Below are 8543 nucleotides of genomic sequence, written 5' to 3' on the forward strand. Positions count from 1 at the left end.
TTTCATCTTGTAAGACGTGGATTAGAGGACACAGCGGGGACATCTGGACTGAGCTGCCTTATTTCTGAGTCTTATTAGGCTGCGTCCTCTTTATCTGTCTTATCATCTGCAATCTGCAGCAGCTGGGCACACGGGACACTCTGTCCACACGGGACACTCTGTCCACTCTGTCCACACAGTGTGAAACACAAATCAGCTTCACTATAACTCACAGCATTCACAGACAAACACTTGTCTTTATCTTTTCCCCACAAATACAACATGCTAACGTTATTAGCACAAGCCTATGGCATTTTACATTGTATAAATTAGCCTAGCAGCTAGCAGAGATTTCCCTCGCCTTGTATGAAGTCATAATAAATCACACACAGGACTTCAGTCAGTTTCTGTGGTTAACGTCTTTCATTCAGTTTGATCCTCAGGTCTGTGCTGATTCACTCCAACATAACGTTAGTTCTTTGCTGTCATTGGTGATCAGTCTGATGTCATCAGACTGATGTCATCAGTCTGATGACATCAGTCTGATGACGTCTGATGTCATCAGACTGATGTCATCAGTCTGTTCAGCCTCACCTGTGAGAAATATAAACGATTAACGATTGGACATTAGTTGCATTGTGATTATGGTGTTAATGCTAGTGACGGCCTTTATCAAAGGGTCGACTGCTTGTTTTTCTTTTTCTGCTTCTGAGAGTTCATTTTATTTTTATATTTTATGCTCAGATGTATTTGTTGTGTTTTAATTTAACATTCTGCATGTTTTTCCTGTTGTTGCGAACGTTGTGTCGGTGGTGACGGAGGGATGGTTTTTGTTAATGTTCAGATTTTTAAAAAAGAGCAAAGCCAATGAATAAATGTTACACTGAAAGTCAACAGTTTGAATGACTCACTAATAATGTTAATAATGAGTCATCTTTTACATGTATGACAAAATCCTGACTGAGTGAGTCGCAATGTGACCTGATTAAGTGTCTTTATTAAAGGATGATTTAATAACTCATCATTAAAGAAGGAAAAAAGAGAAGTCAGAGAATAAAACACATGGATTATAAGAATATTTAACAGACTGGATGTTGCTGCAGTTTGTCAGATGATTAACAGGAAATCTTCTCCTCAGGCTGAGTAATTGGGGTCATGATGACATTTTATAAAACCATCTAAAAAACCAATAAAGCAGAGTGGACGTGTCCAATCCGCCGGCCGCCTCCGCCGCTGGCAGCAGCAGTCTATTTTTGGAGGCAGAAAACAAACAAGGACAAAAAGGAAAAGAAACGATGATTAATGTTATTGGATTATTTACATTGCCTTCAACATGATTGAGCTGCAGAAATGAAATTAAAATGTGTGCTGAATGGGATTTTCCAGGAAAGTCCTGTAAAAACCACGACGGTAATAAGGAATGACTAATTCTCCCAAAGTCGATTAAACACCATCTCATCCCGCAGGAAAACACAACAAATAAGATGTGGATTAGACGACTGTGGCTACATTAAGAGGCAGATTAAAGTCTTTTTATCCATTATTGTCATGATTATTCAGCGTGTTCTCGTCCTGACGGATTAACTCTGCTGCTTAGGACACAAAACAAGCCATTAGACACAGAGGTGAACCTGCACCACAGTTTGAGCCCCCATTCAGGATTATTCCAAAAACTACCACTCTTTCACACAGAACATAACAGCAGTCACAGGTCACTGCTCTGTCCTCAGTCTTAGAGACATCTTCTGTCTGAAGGAGACATATTACATCAATAATTGTAATAAAATATAATGGATTAGTGGCCCCAGCATGTTTCTCTGAGGGACCTCAACAAATAAAAATTCAGCACCACAATGTGTCTCATTAACACCAACCACAGGAGGACTGAATTATTTCTTCTTTTAATTTATTTAGTCCATTTAATCTTAATTTTTAAATCTTACAAACAACATATTTTGCCCACACCTTCACCAGGTCTGCTGTAGTGTAATGCTCAGGTGTCCTTAAGGAGGCAGCAGGGAGGACAGTGTGCTGAGTGACTGTGTTTCTTGAATACAAATGAGCTTAAAACAAAGGAGCTGCTCATAATAAATATTGTCAGTCACAGGTTTAGGATGGCAACTTTGGGGATGCAAAATGATGATTAATGCGAATAAATGTCCTCAGTAGTGGAGTATCAGTACTCAGTAGTGGATTACAGATACTCAGTAGCTGAGTAAATGTAGTGGTTGTGTGTGTGTGTGACCTCGGCGGAGGATTAGCTGTTTGGACTTCTTTCATTTTTCAATCTATTTTAAACAATGGCTTCAGATTAGCCGTCAGAGTCAGAGTGCATCAAATAAAGAAAACAGCATTAAATTATCCCATTAATATTATTATATTTGTTCCTGCTGCACATTATATAATGAAACAAAGTGGTTTTACTCACTTTATCCCCTCAGACGCCGTCCCACCCCCGTCCATCCCTGTCCCACCCTGTCCAACCAGGAGACATGCTACTAATGAAAATTGGATTGGTCTAATGAAAACCTGCACAGATGAAAGACTGCACAGAGGACGGGGACGTCATGTGTTCATCCTGTCACTGAAGACACAGAGAGGACAGGGACATCATGTGTTCGTCCTGTCACTGAAGACACAGAGAGGACGGGGACGTCATGTGTTCGTCCTGTCACTGAAGACACAGAGAGGACAGGGACATCATGTGTTCGTCCTGTCACTGAAGACACAGAGAGGACGGGGACGTCATGTGTTCGTCCTGTCACTGAAGACACAGGACGGGGCGTCATGTGTTCATCCTGTCACTGAAGACACAGAGAGGACACAGACGTCATGTGTTCGTCCTGTCACTGAAGACACAGAGAGGACACAGACGTCATGTGTTCATCCTGTCACTGAAGACACAGAGAGGACAGGGACGTCATGTGTTCATCCTGTCACTGAAGACAGAGAGGACACAGACATCATGTATTCATCCTGTCACTGAAGACAGAGAGGACACAGACATCATGTGTTCGTCCTGTCACTGAAGACACAGAGAGGACGGGGACGTCATGTGTTCGTCCTGTCACTGAAGACACAGAGAGGACGAGGACGTCATGTGTTCGTCCTGTCACTGAAGACACAGAGAGGACAGGGACATCATGTGTTCGTCCTGTCACTGAAGACACAGAGAGGACGGGGACGTCATGTGTTCGTCCTGTCACTGAAGACACAGAGAGGACACAGACGTCATGTGTTCATCCTGTCACTGAAGACACAGAGAGGACAGGGACGTCATGTGTTCGTCCTGTCACTGAAGACACAGAGAGGACACAGACGTCATGTGTTCATCCTGTCACTGAAGACACAGAGAGGACAGGGACGTCATGTATTCATCCTGTCACTGAAGACACAGAGAGGACGGGGATGTCATGTGTTCATCCTGTCACTGAAGACACAGAGAGGACACAGACATCATGTGTTCATCCTGTCACTGAAGACACAGAGAGGACGGGGATGTCATGTGTTCATCCTGTCACTGAAGACACAGAGAGGACACAGACATCATGTGTTCATCCTGTCACTGAAGACACAGAGAGGACGGGGATGTCATGTGTTCATCCTGTCACTGAAGACACAGAGAGGACACAGACATCATGTGTTCATCCTGTCACTGAAGACACAGAGAGGACGGGGATGTCATGTGTTCATCCTGTCACACTGTGATAATGTATCATTAAACCCAGTCTGCAGTGAGGGCTGTGTTCTTGTGTTCTTCCTCTTGTGACTGTTCGGACTGAGAGAACTCCGTCAGCAGTAAATTTTCGTACAAATCAAAATGTAATCATGATAAATATAAACAAACAGTAAAAGTTTAGCTGCAGCAGGTCGAGAGGAGCCACTGAGAAACAAACTGAGAATCACTTCACATCAAACATCCTGAGGCCATTCAGTGTGTCTGGGTACATACAGTTCATAGGATAGCTAATTGATTAAAGTCTCACAAATGGCATCGTCACGTAATGTACTCAGCGTAAAGCTATGTACTTAACATTAATGACAAACGTAAAGTTACGTTCTTTACATAAAGTCTCATACTTCACATAAAGTCACGTACTTCACATGAAGTCACGTACTTTACGTACAGTCATGTACTTCATATAAAGTTACGTACTTTACATAAAGTTACGTACTTTACATAAAGTCACGTACTTCATATAAAGTTACGTACTTTACATAAAGTTACGTACTTTACATAAAGTCACGTACTTCACATAAAGTTACGTACTTTACATAAAGTCACATACTTCACATACAGTCACGTACTTCAAATAAAGTTACGTACTTCACATACAGTCACGTACTTCATATAAAGTTACGTACTTCACATAAAGTCACGTACTTTACATGAAGTCACATACTTCAAATAAAGTTACGTACTTTACATAAAGTTACGTATTTCACATACAGTCACGTACTTCAAATAAAGTTACGTACTTTACATAAAGTCACGTATTTCACATACAGTCACGTACTTCACATAAAGTCATGTTCTTTACATAAAGTTACGTACTTTACATGAAGTCACGTACTTTACATAAAGTCACATACTTCACGTACAGTCACGTACTTCATATAAAGTTACGTACTTTACATAAAGTTACGTACTTTACATACAGTCACGTACTTCACATACAGTCACATACTTCAAATAAAGTTACGTACTTTACAGAAAGTTATGTACTTTACATAAAGTCACGTACTTCACATACAGTCACGTACTTCACATAAAGTCACATACTTCACATACAGTCACGTACTTTACATAAAGTTACGTACTTTACATACAGTCACGTACTTCACATACAGTCACGTACTTCAAATAAAGTTACGTACTTTACATAAAGTTATGTACTTTACATAAAGTCACGTACTTCACATACAGTCACGTACTTAAAATAAAGTTATGTACTTTACATAAAGTTACGTACTTTACATGAAGTCACATACTTCACATACAGTCACGTACTTCACACAAAGTCACGTACTTTACATAAAGTTACGTACTTTACATACAGTCACGTACTTCACATACAGTCACGTACTTCAAACAAAGTTATGAACTTTACAGAAAGTTATGTACTTTACATAAAGTCACGTACTTCACATACAGTCACGTACTTCAAATGAAGTTACGTACTTTACATAAAGTTATGTACTTTAGATAAAGTCACGTACTTCACATAAAGTCACGTACTTTACATAAAGTTACGTACTTCACATACAGTCACGTACTTCAAATAAAGTTATGTACTTTACATAAAGTCACGTACTTCACATAAAGTCACGTACTTTACATAAAGTTATGCACTTTACATACAGTCACATACTTCACATAAAGTCATGTACTTTACATAAAGTTACGTACTTTACATAAAGTTACGTACTTCACATACAGTCACGTACTTCACATGAAGTTACGTACTTTACATAAAGTTATGTACTTTACATAAAGTCACGTACTTCACATAAAGTCACGTACTTTACATAAAGTTATGTACTTCACATAAAGTTACGTACTTTACATGAAGTCACAAACTTCACATACAGTCACGTACTTCACATGAAGTCACATACTTCACATACAGTCACATACTTCACATACAGTCATGTACTTCACATAAAGTTACGTACTTTACATAAAGTCACGTACTTCACATACAGTCACATACTTCACATACAGTCACGTACTTCACATAAAGTTACGTACTTTACATAAAGTTACGTACTTTACATACAGTCACATACTTCACACAGACATAGAGCATCGAGAGGAGCCAGTTGAGGTGGGCATCTGGGGATGCTTCCGGACGCCCCTTGGGAGGTGGGCATGTCCAAGAGACTGGGCCGCCCCAGGACACGCTGGAGGGATTACATCACCCGGCTGGCCTGGGAACGCCTCGGGGTTCCCGCGGAAGAACTGATGGAAGTGGCTGGGGAGAGGACTGTCTGGGCTTCTTTGCTGAGGCTGCTGCCCCCGCGACCCGGACCCGGATAAGCGGAGGACGACGACGACAACGACGACAACTTTACATAAAGTTATGTACTTTACATACAGTCACGTACGCCACATAAAGTCACATACTTTACATAAAGTTACATACTTTACATAAAGTCATGTACTTCACATACAGTCACATACTTTACATAAAGTCATGTACTTTACATAGAGTCATGTACTTCACATAAAGTCACGTACTTTACATAAAGTCACGTACTTCACATACAGTCACGTACTTCACATACAGTCACGTACTTCACATAAAGTCACGTACTTTACATAAAGTCACGTACTTTACATAAAGTCACGTACTTCACATACAGTCACGTACTTTACATAAAGTCACGTACTTTACATAAAGTCATGTATTTTACATAAAGTCATGTACTTTTCATAAAGTCATGTACTTCACATAAAGTTACGTCGTCGTCGTCCTCCTCCGCTTATCCGGGTCCGGGTCACGGGGGCAGCAGCCTCAGCAAAGAAGCCCAGACAGTCCTCTCCCCAGCCACTTCCATCAGCTCTTCCGCGGGAACCCCGAGGCGTTCCCAGGCCAGCCGGGTGATGTAGTCCCTCCAGCGTGTCCTGGGGCGGCCCCGAGGTCTCCTCCCGGTTGGACATGCCCGAAACACCTCCCAAGGGAGGCGTCCGGAAGGCATCCTTACCAGATGCCCGAACCACCTCAACTGGCTCCTCTCGATGTGGAGGAGCAGCGGCTCTACTCCGAGTCCCTCCCGAATGTCTGAGCTCCTCACCCTATCCCTAAGGCTGAGCCCAGCCACCCTGCGGAGGAAACTCATTTCGGCCACTTGTATTCGCGATCTCATTCTTTCGGTCACTACCCAGAGCTCGTGACCATAGGTGAGGGTTGGAACGAAGATCGACCAGTAAATCGAGAGCTTCGCTTTCTGGCCAAGCTCCCTTTTCACCACAACGGACCGGTTAAGCGCCCGCATCACTGCTGACGCTGCCCCAATCCGCCTGTCAGTCTCCCGCTCCATCCTACCCTCACTCGTGAACAAGATCCCGAGGTACTTAAACTCCTCCACCTGAGGAAGGACCTCCCCCCTGACCTGGAGTGGGCAATCCACCCTTTTCCGGCTGAGGACCATGGCCTCGGACTTGGAGGTGCTGATTCTCATCCCAGCCGCTTCACACTCGGCTGCGAACCGCCCCAGTGAGAGCTGGAGGTCACTGTTCGATGGAGCTAGGAGGACCACGTCATCAAAGCAGGGACGAGATTCTCCCATCACCGAACCTGACACCCTCCACCACTCGGCTGCGCCTAGAAATTCTGTCCATAAAAGTTATGAACAGAACCGGTGACAAAGGGCAGAGTCCAACCCTCACCGGGAACAGGTCCGACTTACTGCCAGCCACGCGAACCAGACTCATGCTCCTTCGGTACAGGGACTGGATGGCCCTTAGCAAGGGGCCACCCACCCCATACTCCCAGAGCACCCCCCACAGGATGCCCCTGGGGACACGGTCGTAAGCCTTCTCCAAATCCACAAAACACATGTGGACTGGTTGGGCGAACTCCCATGCCCCCTCCAGCACCCTGGCGAGGGTAAAGAGCTGGTCCACGGATCCGAGGTTCAACTATCGACCGGACCCTCTTCTCCAGCACCCTGGAGTAGACCTTACCGGGTAGGCTGAGGAGTGTGATCCCCCTGTAGTTGAACACACCCTCTGGTTCCCTTTCTTGAAGATGGAGACCACCAGCCCGGTCAGCCACTCCAGAGGCACTGCCCCCGATGTCCACGCAATGTTGCAGAGGCGTGTCAGCCAAGACAGCCCTACAACATCCAGAGCCTTGAGATATCCGGGACGAATCTCATCCACCCCCAGGGCTCCGCCGCCTCGGAGTTGTTTCACCACCTCGGCGACTTCTGCCCCAGAAATTGGACGACCCGCCCCTGAGACCCCCGTCTCTGTTTCCTCACTGGAATACGTGTTGGTGGGATTGAGGAGCTCCTCAAAGTATTCCTTCCACCGCCCGACAATGTCCCCAGTTGACGTCAGCAGCTCCCCGCCCCCACTGTAAACAGTGTGAGCAAGTTGCCGCCTTCCCCCCCTGAGGCGCCGGACGGTTTGCCAGAACCTCTTTGGAGCCGATCGATAGTCTTCCTCCATGGCCTCACCGAACTCCTCCCACGCCCAAGTTTTTGCCTCCACGACTGCCGCCGCTGCGCAGCCACCGGTACCCGCCAGCTGCTTTCGGCGACCCACAGACCAACCATGCCCTGTTGGCCTCCTTCTTCAGCCTGATGGCTCCCCTCACCTCTGGTGTCCACCAGCAGGTTTGGGGATTACCGCCGCGACTGGCACCAGCGGCCTTGCGGCCACAGCTCGCAACCGCCGCCTCAACAATGGCAGAGCGGAACAAGGCCCATTCGGACTCAATGTCCCCCTCCGCCCTCGGGACGCGGTTGAAGCTCTCCCGGAGGTGGGAGTTGAAGATCATCTGGACAGGTTCTTCCGCCAGGCATTCCCAGCAGACCCTCACTGTTCGTTTGGG

Source organism: Epinephelus fuscoguttatus, linkage group LG16 (assembly GCF_011397635.1).
Source record: "Epinephelus fuscoguttatus linkage group LG16, E.fuscoguttatus.final_Chr_v1".
Classification (NCBI taxonomy): Eukaryota; Metazoa; Chordata; class Actinopteri; order Perciformes; family Serranidae; genus Epinephelus; species Epinephelus fuscoguttatus.